General features: G+C 49.0%; 1 pseudogene; it reads left to right on the top strand.

Moving 5' to 3' along the window:
* Positions 1–142: 142 nt before the first annotated feature.
* The window catches only part of LOC107107614, a 58,404-nt pseudogene continuing 42,260 nt past the window's right edge, over positions 143–16,286 (top strand).

Here is a 16,286-nt window from a genome sequence, read left to right as displayed (position 1 = left end):
TTTCCCTCCCAAAGTCTTGCGTTCTTTCGCGTTATTTTCTATCTCAGTCTCAGTCGCTTATCTTTCAGCCACCACAGGAATGATAAACAAAGTCTCTTTTCGCTTTTTTCTCTGCTGTAAACAACTCTTTTGTTCTCAAAAGTCAAGTGAATACCTCATAAAGTTCACAATCGCCTATCCGGCTCCAGCAAAACTTTGTTCCGATAGTTTCCCGGTAAGCAAAACATTTTTGTTACCTTGGCTGTTTATCTTTGGCTTTCACACCGCCTCCTTCGTTTCAACTTCTTTCCTTGTTATTAGGAGATCGGGAAATGGCGATTTTAAGCTGTCTTTTCAGCTCGGTGTGCTCTTTAGTGTTGATCGCGACGCCTGCTTCGGGAGAGGGGATCAAAGTGTAAAACAAGTCTCCTCAGAGGCTTGATTACACCAATCTCAACTCTCATTGGGTCTTGATGCTTGCCAGTCATTCCCCCTGCCTGGGGGAAGCTGCGTTGGATGAGATATTCATCCAAACTGTCAAAAAGGACCACCGTCCACTCTGAGCAATTACAGGGTGCGTCAAATCGCCATTTTCCCCCGACCGGAAGCCCCGCACGATCCATTCAATGGGGTCCCCCCCATTCCACTACAACAGTTTGATGTAGTGGTTAAGAGCGCAGACTCTAACCTGGGAGAACTGGGTTTGATTTCCCACTCGTCCACGTGCAGCTGCTGGTGTGACCTTCAGTCAGTCACCTGTTCTCTCAAGGGCAGTTCTCGAGAGAGCTCTCTCAGCCCCACCTACCTCACAGGGTGTCTGTTGTGGGGAGGGGAAGGGAAAGGAGATTGTAAGTCGCTCTGAGACTCCTTCGGGTAGTGAAGGGCGGGGTATAAATCCAATCTCTCCTCCTCCTCCTCCTCCTCCTCCTCCTCTTCTTTTTCTTACTCCTCTCCCTCGCTCCTGTTTCAGATGTGGGCATCATCCATGAAGACAGAAGCTGTATTCCCTGAGGCAGAAGGAGCTTCCTTGGAGCAAGGGCAGAGAGTGCAAGCCAAGGAGCATGCCCAAGATGCCCTCTCCTGTGGTAAGGACTCGTCATGCGTGGATACAGTTGGGGCAACCAGTGATTTTGATGGGTAGAGAGTTCAGGTCAGGAAAAGAATAGGGCAATTCCATTAATTTAAGTATTCGCATCTCACCTTCCTTCCATAAGAGGAACTGAAGGTGGCTCAAAAGAGAAAAGGCAGACAAACCTCAACACACCTATTCAGCCTGGTGACTAAAGGGCACCTCCACCTTCTGGGGCAGCAGAGCTCTGAGAACCCGTTCCTAGAGGAGCCAATAATCATGTGGAAATAAACAGCACCTGGCAGGCTGCTGGGGAAAACAGGATGCTGGAGTAGGGTGGGTGGAGCATTGAGCATTGAGGAGGGACTTTGGGGCAGATGTGGTGTCCTGTTGATGTTGCATCTGGCTGAAAAGCTGGTTGTGAAGTTAGCATGTCAAGAGACACTCTGAAAACTCATTCATGTGACCTTTGTATCTCCAAATGTGCTCAAGTCTTCTCTGGGCCAAATGTGACACTGATGTATCCTGCAAAGTCATTTCCACCCCCTTCTGTCCCTCCCCCCCAGGCCAGACACAGGTCTCACACAAGTCTGAAATACGTTGGCAGCATTTATAACCCTTGAGGCTCATAGGTGCCTGGTGCTTCACTGCCTCTCCCTAAATTTAGTATAAAATGTGTTTTAAAATGTCTCAAGTGTAGAGATGTGAAGGCCTGGGAAAAAACCGGAAAAATTTGGAAGAAACCCGGTGTTTTTCCATTTTTTTCCTGAAGCCTTTTTTGTTTTTTTCTGAAAAATTGAAAAAAGAAGAGAAAAGAAAAGAAATTGATTATGGAACGTTTTATTTTAACATGATGAATAAAATATTTTAAGACAAGGTATTCAAATATTTTCCAAATCATTTATATATATATATATATATGGTATCAGATTGATCTAATTTCTGTGCACTGAGGACAAGCAAGTCCTAGGTTACAAACTGAACTCTCCAATGCAAGAACAAGATGCATTTCTTCCTTTAGGAGGTGCTATTGTCAGAAGAAAATAAAAAGGTTTCAGTTTTGTTTTTGCATGTGGGTGGGTATTCTGTTTGTAGTAATTGTTTGGATAAACTATATTTTTAATATGCTAGTTGTGATCATTTCATGCCAAGTAAAAATGTCCATAGTCATTGTCAGAGCCTGGGGTCCTCTCCAGGTCCTCAGTCTCTGGGTACAAGGAACAAAAGCACAGGGATTTGCCAAAGGTAGTCTGCCACCAGTTTACTTCTGGGGTTCCCAACAAGACTGGAGCAAAGTAACTAGAAGTCTCCAGGCTAAACACAGGAACACCATTCAAAGAACAAGTTCTGCAGCCTCCACCGCAAGGCTTGAACAAAGAACACAATTGGTAGTAGAAAGACCCAGCAGTCTTAAGGCACAAGATTTAGGCTTTGAAACTCTTGAGGCTGAATCACCCAGACAAGGTAAAAATATAAGTTTATTTAAAGAAATTGTGCAAAGTTATAAAACACGAGACTTAGGTAGTGAAGGAACAAAATAACAAAATCTTAAGCATTTCCAGCATAGCTAATACTTACAAGCAGCATACAAGCAGGTTTTACCCGTAATAGGTTCAAAGAGGCAAAAAGTCCTTGAGACGCAGAGTAAAAGTCCAAACTGCATCTCCCCACCAAGGTGGTAAGTCCAAGTACCAAGGCATAATGGAGGGTTGCTCGGAGTCTTAGGCTGGCTTGCCCACAAACCCCAAGGAACCCGCCTGGTTACCATGAACCTAGGGTTCTTATAGAAAAAGGGGCATGAATGGTTCAGGCCTGTTAACCATTCATGATCGGGCAATGTGATGTCACTCTTGCCAGTATCCAAGGTAACCAAGATATCCCATAATACTTGTTTATGAGCTCTGGGGAATCGAAAGTTAAAATTCAGAAGATAACACGATTCCCCTCCCAACACAGGTGCAATCACTTGGGAATGTTGCTAATTAATTAATGGTCTCCAAGGCCGGCAGGGCCAAGTGTCTGCAGCTGGGAAAGCTAGGGAGTGAAGGTCATAACTCTCCCCTTATCGATGTGTCCCTTGTCTCTAAGGAGACTTCTAGGCGCCTCTTCTGATTTAAAGCAGCACCTCTCTTGAAAGCATTCCTGGCCTACACAGGCCCAGAAGCCACTTGACCAGAGTTTAGTCAAGTAACCCAAACAGGCAAACAAAATGGTGTCTGAATTGCATTACAGTTATATTTTATGTTCCTAAAGTAACAGAATGACTTTCAATCTAGAAAAGACAAAAGAAATGCCAATGTAGCATTTTTTTCAATTTTTCCGAAAATTTCCGTTCCGCCCCCGAAAAAAACTGGAAAAAACCCGGGGTTTTTTTCGAGCTTCAAAGTTTCCGGAAATTTTACATCTCTAGTCGAGTGTACGCAGGGCGAGGTTTCACAACCGTGGGAAGGGGTACAAGCAAGCAAACTCCCTTCCTTCCTCCTTTTGTCTCAGGTGTGGAAACAGCTGCTGCCCCTCCAGTTCAGGTAGGAGAGATGATCGAGGGACAGCCGGGGCCCCTCCTCCTTTCTCGGGGGGGCTTCTGAACCTGCAGTTTCTACAAGGTGTCCTGGCAAGAGATCCTCTGAACGCCATTCCCTTGACCCATCCCAAGCCTTACATCCCGTCCCCTCCCAGACTACTCCCTTCCCGTGTGCCATCTCTGCCTGTCCTGATCTCTGACGAGAGAATCTGCTTTTTCTTTCATGGTCCCTTTTTCTTTGAGGAGGTGGCCGTCTCTTTCACTGAGGCAGAGTGGGCCCTGCTGGATCCGGGACAAAGAGCTCTCCACAGGGAAGTCATGCTGGAGAACTATGGGAATGTGGCCTTTCTGAGTAAAGATCTTTCATAGTGCTAAAAGTGCAAATCGCTGCCATTGTGAGGTGGCGTGAATCAAAATATTGAATAGCAATACAATGTTTTGAGGCCTGTCCCACTCCTTGGAGAGGGGCTGTGGCTCACTGGCAAAGCATCTGTTTGGCATGCAGAAGGTCCCAGGTTCAATCCCCAGGATCTCCATTGAAAAGGCTCAGGTAGGAGGAGATGTGAAACACCTGCCTGAAACCTTGGAGAGCTGTGGCCAGACTGAGCAGACAATACTGACTTGGATGGACCAAGTGTTTGATTCATTAGAAGGCAGCTTCCTGTGTTGTTCATGTGTATGTACTTGCCCAAGGGCTACAGAGGCCAATCCGGAGAAGGTGTCCTGGCCTGAGGTAAACATGGGATGAAAGGCCCTCTGTCATCATCTGTGTACGACTGGGAGACGAGGCCTGGGAGACGAGGCCTGGAGAGACCTAGGCCTCTAGGGACCTGTGTGGGAGTGGAAAGCAGACAGCCCATAATCCCCATAATGCTTAGCAACGGTTGTAACCAATCGGTGTTCAGGGATTGTGTGAGGAGATTGGACGTTAAGCTTTGTGGGCCATGAAACTATTTTTTCTTGTCTCTTCTGCGGTCTTGCCTCATACAGAGTAAAACTGAGGGAACTGGTCTGAGGGAGAGATCCCTCACTTGGGAAAGTGTGAGTACAGAGACAGGCCCGGTATAAAAGGTTGTGGTCCTTGGAATAGTAACCAGTTAGAGAGAAATAGGTAATTGTATTAGATTTGGTTTATTTTGCCTTTTAACACTGTTATATGTTTTAAAGCACCTTGTCTTGTTTGCCTTGCCCGAGTACTGTATTAATAAACTCTTTGTTTAATTGTTCTTTGCCTGGTAATCACACCTATGTTTCTCGGCTTAAAGAGGGCATTTTGGATGGTCTTGTGAGGGTACTCTGGGCATTCTCAGGGGACCCAAAGTCCAGAGTGGTGGTCTTACATAGTACTGTTATTAATTAAGAGAACATAAGAGACGCCAATGTTGGATCAGGCCAAAGGCCCATCCAGTCCAACACTCTGTGTCACACAGTGGCCAGAAATACCAGTGCCATCAGGAGGTCCAGCAGTGGGGCCAGGACATTAGAAGCCCTCCCACTGTTGACCCCCCCCCCAAGCACCAAGAAGACAGAGCATCACTTGCCCCAGAGCCCCTAGCTATACCTTGTGGCTAATAGCCACTGATGGACCTCTGCTCCATATGCTTATCTAATTCCCTTTTGAAGCCGTCCATGCTTGTAGCACCCACCACTTCCTGTGGCAGTGAATTCCATGTGTTAATCACTCTTTGGGTGAAGAAGTACTTCCTTTTATCCGTTCTAACCCGACCGCTCAGCAATTTCATGGAGTGCCCACGGGTTCTTGTATTGTGAGAAAGGGAGAAAAGTACCTCTTTCTCTACCTGCTCTTTCCCATGCATAATCTTATAAACCTCGATCATGTCACCCCTCAGTCGTCTTTTCTCCAAGCTAAAGAGCCCTAAGCGCTTTAACCTTTCCTCATAGGGAAAGTGTTCCAACCCTTTTATCATTCGAGTTGCCCTTTTCTGCACTTTTTCCAAAGCTATAATATCCTTTTTAAGGTGTGGTGCCCAGAACTGCACACAGTATTCCAAATGAGGTCTCACCATTGATTTATATAGGGGCATTATTATATTGGCTGATCTGTTTTCAATACCCTTCCTAATAATCCCCAGCATAGCATTGGCCTTCTTTATTGCAGTCACACACTGTCTCGACATTTTCAGTGAGTTATCTACTACAACTCCAAGATCTCTCTCTTGATCTGTCTCTGCCAGTTCAGACCCCATCAATGTGTATTTATATTTAGGATTTTTGGCTCCAATGTGCATCACCTTGCACTTGGCCACATTGAACCCCATTTGCCATGTTGACGCCCACTCGCCCAACTTTGACAGATCCCTTTGGAGTGCCTCACAATCCTCACTGGTTTTCACCACCCTGAACAACTTTGTATCATCTGCAAATTTAGCCACTTCACTGCTTACTCCCATCTCCAAATCATTAATGAACAAGTTAAAAAGCAGTGGACCAAGTACTGATCCCTGTGGTACCCCACTGCTTACCACCCTCCACTGGGAAAATTGCCCATTTATACTCACTCTCTGTTTTCTATTAATTAGCCAGTTTTTGATCCATAAAAGGACTTGTCCTTTTATCCCATGATTTTTGAGCTTACTTAGGAGCCTTTGATGAGGAACTTTATCAAAAGCTTTCTGGAAGTCAAGGTAAACAATATCTATTGGATCCCCCTTGTCCACAGGTTTGTTCACCCCCTCAAAGAACATTAACAGGTTTGTGAGACAAGATCTTCCCTTACAGAACCCATGCTGAGTCTGCCTCAATAGGTTTACTCACTCTTGAAATGATCCTGTCAAGAACCAAAGCCTGGGTCCCCCTGGGTCAATACTCTTTGTACCTGAGCAGTACCCAGTTCAGAGTGTTCACTAGGAGAGGGCACACAAGTAAAGCAGACCAGTTTTAAAATATATAAAGGCTTATTAAGGATTTAAAAATAAGATATTAAGTGTTCCATCTGTAGCCTTATTTACGCTATATAAATCTATTCATCCTGATGAAGCAAGAAAATATCAAGTTGTACTAGCATGGCATAAATCTAACTCTATACCCGTATTACACTTCCTGCCTCTCTGGGGTCAGGTGGTCCTAATGACCCAATCAAGGGTCCTGCTTGACAGAACTTTCCAGAGGCTGTCAGCACCCTCCTGCTTCCTCCCGCCTTCCTGGCAACACGACTGGGTACGGGTTCTCATGATTAAGCACTGACCACATTTTGGAGTTTGGCCTTGAAAAAGATAAGGATGTTAGCTGCAGAGAGAACCAAATCATGAATTCCAGCAACTCGGAGTAGGCCACTTAATAATCACGTTTACCCTTAAAGGAACTAGGGTGCTTTGCCTCACAGATCCAATTCCCCTATACAGTGTGAGATGGTGGGCTTTGCTCTTGACCATGGTTACAGCCTTCCAGAAGAATTTTTACTTTTGCATTTCTTTCCTTCCCCATATAAGACTAATCACTTTCTCTCTCTTTCTTTCTCTGTCTCTCTCTGCGAAAGAAGCCAGAAGTAGAAAAGAGACTACTGTGGACACAGACAACGACCTTGAATCCAAAGAAAGGCTGGAGAGTTCCTCAAGAGGATCCCAAGAGCATATTTCCTTCCCAAGTGAGCTGGATGAGAGTGAGTATTCTTCACGGTTATGTCAAGGGAACAGGCAAGGAATAACCACAGGGGATTTCTGATTCACTTCTGAGCAACAGTTGGTTCGGTACAATCATGCAGCCTGCTGGATAACAAGGGAGGGAGGGAGGCCTTTTGGGGGACTGAAAATTCATTTGGAATAATGTGTGCAATTCTGGTCACCACACCTTAAAAAGGATATTATAGCTTTGGAAAAAGTGCAGAAAAGGGCAACTCGAATGATAAAAGGGTTGGAACACTTTCCCTATGAGGAAAGGTTAAGGCGCTTAGGGCTCCTTAGCTTGGAGAAACGACGACTGAGGGGTGACATGATTGAGGTTTATAAGATTATGCATGGGAAAGAGCAAGTAGAGAAAGAGGTACTTTTCTCCCTTTCTCACAATACAAGAACTCGTGGGCACTCCATGAAATTGCTGAGCGGTCGGGTTAGAACGGATAAGAGAAAGTACTTCTTCACCCAAAGAGTGATTAACACTTGGAATTCACTGCCACAGGAAGTGGTGGCAGCTACAAGCATGGACGGCTTCAAAAGGGAATTAGATAAGCATATGGAGCAGAGGTCTATCAGTGGCTATTAGCCACAAGGTATAGATAGGGGCTCTGGGGCAAGTGATGCTCTGTCTTCTTGGTACTTGGGGGGGTCAACAGTGGGAGGGCTTCTAATGTCCTGGCCCCACTGGTGGACCTCCTGATGGCACTGGTATTTCTGGCCACTGTGTGATACAGAGTGTTGGACTGGATGGGCCTTTGGCCTGATCCAACATTGGCATCTCTTATGTTCTTATGAAATCTGGAGACTCCGAAGCTCCTTCTGGGCAAGAGCTCAGCTGCGACTTTTGAGGGGAGTGTGATGTATCCTTCAATATTAGATATTCTGGGGAAAAGTGGAGGGGTGGTTAAGATTAGCAAAAATGTTTGAGGCCAAAGGGCTGTTAGTCCTTTCCTACTGCGGTCACATAGAAGCCTTTGGACCTTACCCGCCCTCCAAGATGGTAACAGGATCTCTCTATTTATTCCAGCAGTGGATAATCAAAGGAATAAGGAGGATGCAGAACTTCACCAGAAACTGCCAGATAGAGTTAAAAATGAAGATTTGAAAGAAAATGTCAGGAATCGAGTGAGACCTAAGAGAAAGAAAGGCGGCCGTATGATTGAGAAGCAAGACAGAAGAAAGCATAACGTGCATTTTCCAGTGCACAGAATAAAGAAGGCAAGTAAATCCATTCGGTGTAGAACGTACATCAGAAATAGATCACAGCTCCTTCTGCGCCAAAAAATATACAGAGGGGAGAAGTTTTTTGAATGCTCAGTTTGTGGAAAGAGATTCACTCACAGTACCACTCTTCAGTGGCATCAGAGAACGCACACAGCGGAGAAACCTTTTGAATGCTCAGAATGTGGAAAGAGATTCAGTCAGAGTGGCAGTCTTCAATATCATCAAAGAACCCACACAGGGGAGAAACCTTTTGAATGCTCAGAGTGTGGGAAGAGATTCAGTCAGAGTGGCAATCTTCAATATCATAAAAGAACCCACACAGGGGAGAAACCTTTTGAATGCTCAGAGTGTGGGAAGAGATTCAGTAAGAATGGCCCTCTTCGAGTGCACCAAAGAACTCACACAGGGGAGAAACCATTTGAATGCTCAGAGTGTGGGAAGAGATTCAGTCAGAGTGGCAATCTTCAATATCATAAAAGAACCCACACAGGGGAGAAACCTTTTGAATGCTCAGAATGTGGAAAGAGATTCAGTCTGAGTGGCCATCTTAAACTGCACCAAAGAACCCACACAGGAGAAAGACCTTTTGAATGCTCAGAGTGTGGGAAGAGATTCAGTGAGAACGGCCCTCTTCGAGTACACCAAAGAACTCACACAGGGGAGAAACCTTTTGAATGCTCAGAGTGTGGGAAGAGATTCAGTCAGAGTGGCAATCTTCAATATCATCAAAGAACCCACACAGGGGAGAAACCTTTTGAATGCTCAGTGTGGACAGAGATTCAGTAGCAGTGACATTCTTCAATGCCACCAAACAACCCACACCTTTGGGAGATGGTGGGCTATCATGTGTCAAACCCTTGAGTTAATCCACTCTCAGTCTAATAGTCTTTTATGAAAGCTGTATTAAAACAGAGATTCAGATGTGCAGAAGAGAGAACTCTTGTTCAGACTAAGGAACAGATCAAGGGTTAGGTATTGTATAGATAATAGATCAGTGTACCATAATGCAATGGTAATGCAGTGGTCATTCAGTCACCCACCCTCTTTCACTCTTTCACACCCCCCTCATACTACCCAGCACTACTAAGTTTATTATCCAGCAACAGAGGTTTCTCCAAAGATGGGGCCGTTCTCATGGGAAAGTTATCACAAACAAAGCTAATCTGACACACACACAGAGAGACATATACAGATATATGGCATTCACACCTACTCCTCCCATTCCTCAGAATTTTTATGGCAGAGAGGGGTAGCAAGGGATGAGACCAAATGGCCGTCATGGCCTAAAAGTTGAAAGTAAACTACAAAACTACAAAGGCGGAAACAAATGGAAATATTAGTCAACATGACCATCAGCAGAGCCTGATTCAGACATCATGGCATTAAACAAATTAAAAATTAGATAACTAAAGTTTGTGAGCTGTTCCTTTTTGCCAATTTGCTAACCGGTACAAATACTTCCATGCTTCAAAACCTTTGAGAAGCTAGGCTCTCAGACAGTGTGGAAAGTCAGCATCCACAACTGGCAAACGGCTCTTTCCTGGCCTTTTCGGGGGGGGGGGGTGCCACTGGGAACAGTGGAGGCTTACCTAAGATGGGCATCATCCCCCCCCATGGAGCCCTCCCCCCATCCGTCCATCCCCCTTCATCAGGAAAGGGACGTAACTAGTTGCAACCAAGGATCCCTCTAAGCTGTGGAGTCTTGTGAGCAAGAATTCTGCTTTGCTCTGGAGCCATCTTTCCTGAGCTAATACAAAAACGTGTGAGCTGGAGGTTAAAAAATTGTGAGCTAGCTCACACTAACTCAGCTTAGAGGGATATTATAGCCTTGGGAAAAGTGCAGAAAAGGGCAACTAGAATGATAAAAGGGTTGGAAGGTTTTCCCTATGAGGAAAACTCTGTCCGACTCTGGCCTCGGCAGGGAAGCTCTCTATGAGCGGTGCGGGCGTGGCGGGGGGACGAGGGGGCCCACTGAACACCACAGGGGCTCCTCAGCAGGTAATCAGACCCTCGGTGAGGCCCCGGGGAGGTGAGCCGAGTCACCAGCGACGTGGTCTCGGCGGTGCAGGGACATGCATAGAGACCGTTGCGAAGCAACCACGGGGACGACAAGACGACAGGCCGGAGAGGCCGGACTGGCCCAGAAAACAGAGGGGCAGTGTGCAAAAAGGCGCAGAGGCAGTGGTGAGGGACGGCGTGACCACAGCGGACGCTGTGAGAGTCGGCGGGGACGTCGGTTTTCGACCGGTGGTGAGAGGGCCGGGAACGAAACCTCTACCTGAACTGTACAATCTTATAGTCTGTGACCGGGGACTGGAGGTCACGACCAGGTGGAATGGGACATACGGAGCAGGACTTACCAGCGGGGGGGGGGGACTTGCGAGCTTTGAGCCATTGGTGGGTGAGACTGGTGGTCGGGTCCAGCTTGCGGTTTCCGTGCCCTGGTGGAGGGGGGGAGACCTGCAGAGGCAGGGTCCCCCTGATGGTTGGTGTGGAATGGTGGTTGTGGGAGCCCCCTAGTGCCCGGAGACCAAAATTACATCGGGGCAAAGCGCCTGGTTTTATCTGCCTGGTACTTTAAGAACACTGCTGGAGCTGGAAGTGAATGTGTGGGTCTGCTGGGGGGGAGAATGGTGATGTGCCGCTATGTATGGTGTTGAATTGATTGTTAGGTGGGACTGTCAGGGCTTAGTTAATATAGTTTAGAAAAAAACCCTGACATGACCAGTTAGGATTATGTTTTAACATAGATAGCATTTAGATAGATTTGTATAAGTGCAGTAGCTGGAGTATCTGGACCTACCATCGGTCGGCAGCCTGAAGCGTTGCAGAGTCTGCCAGTGATTGATGGATGGACAACGAATTCCAGTGCTCTTGGGGAGAGGGAGGTATGGCGGTGGGTCTAGGCAGAATGTAGAGCGAAGGGCGCAGAGAAATAGAGCGGCTTAGCACCCTTCCAGCCTTCAACCCATCCCGAGGGTGGCCAGCAGTGGAGCCGAGATTAAGAACCCTCCTCCGTCATTGGTGCTGTGCAACGCCAGGTCCATTAGTAACAAAGCCGAAGTCTTACGAGACTTTGTGCTGGAACAGCAAGCAGACCTGGCGTGCATGACCGAGACTTGGATGCAGGAAGGAGAGACGGTTGCGCTCGCCCAACTTGCCCCTCCGGGATTCTCGGTCCTTCACCAATCACGGACCAGAGGGTGGGGGGGAGGAGTGGCGCTTTTCATTTGGGAGGCTTACTCCGTCAGGGTGCTCCCGCGGATAGAGATCACGGGCATAGAGTGTGTCGGTGCGATGATGGAGGCTGAGAAGAGTTTGGCTGTCTGGTTGGTGTACCGACCACCTAACGCACCGACCGATAGCCTGCTATCCCTGCTGGAGGCCATATCAGGCTGGGCACTGGAGCACCCAAGGCTGCTTGTCCTGGGTGACTTCAATGTCCATGCTGAGGACGCGACCTCCAGCCGGGCTATGGACCTAGTGTCGTCCATGGAGGCACTGGGACTCTCCCAGGTCGTTTCGGCCCCCACGCATCGGGGCGGTCACACGCTCGATTTGATCTTTGCTGCGGGAGTGACGGTGGACTGGATTGCTGCCTTGGCAGTACCATGGTCAGATCACCATGCCCTGAGGGCCCGTCTGAATGTCCCACCCCGACCCTGTTTAGGTGGCGATCTGACTTTGGCTCACCCGCGGAGCCAAATGGACCCGATGCAGCTCCAGATGGCTCTGCGGGATTCGAGGCCCCCTGGCGGCTTGTTGGAAGAGCTGGTGGGAGGACTGGAACTGCCGGCTCTCCTCAGCTATCGACGAGATCGCTCCCAGGCGCCCTCTCCGCACCCGCGATAGGCGAGCGCCCTGGTATACCCAGGAGTTGTGTTCGCTGAAGCGGGAACTGAACGGCTAGAGAGACGGTGGCATCGCGCTCATGAAGAAGTGTCCAGAACATCCTACAGGACGCTTATGAGATCCTACGGGATGGCAGTCAAGGCCGCAAAGAGGGACTTCTATGCGACCTCGATTGCGTCTGCTAGCTCACGCCCGGCCCAATTATTTAGAGTAATTCGGTCTTTAACAACTCTGCCTCAGGGCAAGGAAAACGTTAGGGAATTGGACATTGGCTGCGAGGCTTTTGCGAGCTATTTTGCAGATAAAGTCTTGGCACTCCGCCGTGACCTCCCCACCACAATTGATACAGTTAGGGAACTTGAGGCCCCTTGCACGTCTTTGGGACCGGGTTTAGTGTGTTTTGACCCACTCAGTCTGGAGGAAGTGGACAGGCTGTTCGTATCTGTGCGTCCAACTACATGCGACCTTGATCCGTGCCCCTCTTGGCTGGTTAAAGCAGGCCACGAGGGGTTGCGAGGTGCCCTACGGGAGATTGTTAACAAGTCCCTCATGGAGGGATGGTTCCCTGGAGGACTCAAGGAAGCGATGGTCCGCCCTCTCTTGAAAAAACCATCTTTGGACCCGGCCAAATTGGCTATCGGCTGGTTTCCAATTTGCCTTATTTAGGCAAACTCATTGAGAGGGCAGTGGCATCACAGTTACAGGGCTACCTGGATGAGACTTCTATCCTCGATCCCTTCCAGTCCGGGTTCCGCCCGGGTCACGGGATGGAGACGGTACTGGTCGCTCTGACTGACGATCTCCGTAGGCATCTGGATCGAGGTGGCCTGGCAGCGCTGGTGTTGTTGGACCTGTCGGCTGCGTTCGACATGGTCAACCACCTGTTGCTGGCCTGCCGCCTCGCCGACGTGGGGATTCAGGGGCTTGCCCTTCAATGTCTCACCTCTTTTCTCCAAGGTCGGGGACAGAGGGTGGCAATGGGTGACCAGCGGTCCTGAAAGGCACCCCCTTGAGTGTGGAGTGCCCCAAGGAGCCGTGTTGTCCCCGATGTTGTTTAACATCTACATGCGCCCCCTTGCCCAGATTGCATGGAGTTATGGCCTTGGGTGTCATCAATATGCTGATGATACCCAGCTCTATCTGATGTTGGGCAGCCAGTCGGACTCTGGTCCCTATGGCCTAGTGCGGGCATTGCAGGCCGTGGCTGGTTGGCTCAGACTGAGTTGGTTGAAATTAAACCCGGCAAAGACGGAGGTCCTCGGCCTGTGTCGGACTGGCCGAGAGTTGGGACACCCTCTCCCGGCCTTCGGCGGGGTACCTTTGGTGCCCGTGCGGGAGGTTAGGAGTTTGAGTGTGCTCCTGGACTCCTCTTTAATGATGGAGGCCCAGGTGGCGGCCAGTGCCAAGTCAGCCTTTTATCATCTGCGGCTGGCCGGGCAGCTGGTTCCCTATCTCGACCGTCAGGACCTGGCCACTGTGATCCACCCGACGGTCACCTCAAGGCTGGACTACTGTAACGCTCTCTACTTGGGGCTGCCTTTGTCGCAAATCCGGAAGCTGCAGCTAGTGCAGAATGCTGCAGCTAGGCTGTTGATGGGTCTCTCCAGGCAGGACCACATCCAGCCAGTGCTGCAAGCGCTGCACTGGCTGCCGATAGCATACCGGATTCGTTTCAAAGTGCTGGTGCTTACCTTTAAAGCCCTGAATGGCCAGGGTCCGGCTTACCTAAGGGACCGCCTCTTCCCATACGTTCCCTCAAGAGCACTGAGATCGGGGAACCTTCATCGCCTGGAAGTTCCAGGCCCCCGAGCTGCGAGATTAGCCCACACCAGGTCTAGGGCGTTTTCGGTGGTGGCTCCTTCCTGGTGGAATGAGCTCCCGGAGGAGATCCGGGCCCTGCGGGACCTTATGCAGTTCCGCAGGGCCTGTAAGACGGAGCTCTTCCACCAGGCCTTTGGGTAGGAGCCGCCGCCACTGCCATCGCTATACCTCCATCGCGATGTACCATCCATCTACTGTACCCTTTGAGGTAGATGTCGCCTGATGGTGTTGGGGAATTACCATTCCTGGCGTTTCCGCTATCAAGAACATTGATCGCAAATGTGAGCTGCTGAGCATTTAGTATAATAATTGTAGTTCTGAAGCACCTGTTTTTATATATGTATTGTTTTTATTGTTCCATGAATTTTTAGATTGTTCTTAGCTGCCCTGAGCCACTGGGTAGGGCGGGATAGAAATCGCAAAAATAAATAAATAAAATAAATAAAAACAATGCCAAAGGTCAAAAAAGTCTTACAATGACAACCCCACGGCCATACAGCCCAGAAAATCTACAACAGCTAGAGGTCAAAATGCTTGGGGCTCTTTAGCTTGGAGAAATGATGGCTGAGGGGTGACATGATTGAGGTTTATAAGATTATGCATGGGATAGAGCAGGTTGAGAATACCAAGAACTCCTTGTGGGCACTCCATGAAATTGCTGAGCAGTCGGGTTAGAACGGATAAAAGGAAGTCCTCCTTCACCCAAAGAGTGATGAACACATGTAATTCACTGCTATAAGAGTAGGCTGCCACAAGCATGGATGGCTTCAAGAGGGAATTAGATAAACACAGGGCTTTTTTGTAGAAAAAGCCCAGCAGGAACTCATTGGCATAATAGGCCACACCCAACAGCTGAAACGCATTAGCATATTAGGCCACACCCATAACAGTGCAGCTCATTACCATATTAGGTCACACCCCATGCCTTCCCTTGGCTTACCCAGGCCAGGGGAGGCACAAGGAGGCATTTAAATGCCTCTCGATCCTTCCAGGGTCGCCCCTGGCCCGCCCGCCTCAGAGTCACCGGGGGGGTCCCTCTTCAGGCCTTCCCTCTGTAGCCACGCATGCAGTGGTTTTGGCTGTAGTGGCCATGGCCAACTATAAAGCCAGCCGTTCTTGTGCATTCCTGGCCCAAAATAGCCCTGGATAAACATACAGAGCAGAGGTCCATCAGTGGCTATAAGCCACAATGCATAGATAGGAACTCTCAGTCAGTTTGGTGTCGTGGTTAAGTGCGCGGACTCTAATCTGGGAGAACCTGGTTTGATTCCCCACTCCTCCACTTGCACCTGGCTAGATGACCTTGGGCAAGCCATAACTCTGGCACAGCTGTTCTTGAAAAAGAGCAGTTTCTGTCAAGAGTTCTCTCAGCCCCACCTACCTCACAGGGTGTCTGTTGTGGGTAGGGGAAGGGAAAGGAGTTTGTAAGCCCCTCTGAGACACCTTTGGGTAGTGAAGGGCGGGGTATAAATCCAATCTCCTCCTCCTCAGTCTGGGGCAAGTAATGCTCTGTATTCTTGGTGCTTGGGGGGGGGCAACAGTGGGAGGGCTTCTAGTGTCCTGGCCCCACTGGTGGACCTCCTGATGGCACCTGGTATTTTTGGCCACTGCGTAACACAGAGTGTTGGACTGGATGGGCCACTGGCCTGATCCAGCATTGGCTTCTCTTATGTTCTTATGTTCATATAGGAACTCTTGGTCTGGGGCAAGTGATGCTCTATTCTTGGTGTTTTTTGGGGGGGGCAACAGTGGGAGGGCTTCTGGTGTCCTGGCCCCACTGCTGGACCTCCTGATGGCCCCTGGTATTTTTGGCCACTGTATGACACAGAGTGTTGGACTCGATGGGCCTTTGGCCTGATCCAACATTGGCTTCTCTGATGTTCTTATGGAACACTGGCTGCAGCCTGTCTAGTTTGGGGGTTAAACCCGGGCGGGGGGGGCACAGAATAGCTTCCCAAACACCACCACCACAACCCCCCCTCACCGAGGGTGCTGACAGGTGACCCGGGCAAATTGAAGCTTCTATTAAACAAGGTGGGCCGTAAAACCCAACAGGCAGAGGAGAAGAAACAAGGAAAATCCTGAACAGGAAGATGTTTTCAGCCAAGAGGGAGAAATGGAGCCGGCCAGGGAGCAATAAAACTCCCTGACGCAGCAGCGCCCCCCCCCCCCCCCCTCTGTGTTGCCT

This window comes from Gekko japonicus, unplaced genomic scaffold (assembly GCF_001447785.1).
Source record: "Gekko japonicus isolate JY-2015 unplaced genomic scaffold, Gekko_japonicus_V1.1 scaffold4512, whole genome shotgun sequence".
Lineage (NCBI taxonomy): Eukaryota > Metazoa > Chordata > Lepidosauria > Squamata > Gekkonidae > Gekko > Gekko japonicus.
The sequence above is the reverse complement of the archived record's forward strand: the minus strand, read 5'-3'. Positions and strand labels throughout refer to the sequence as shown.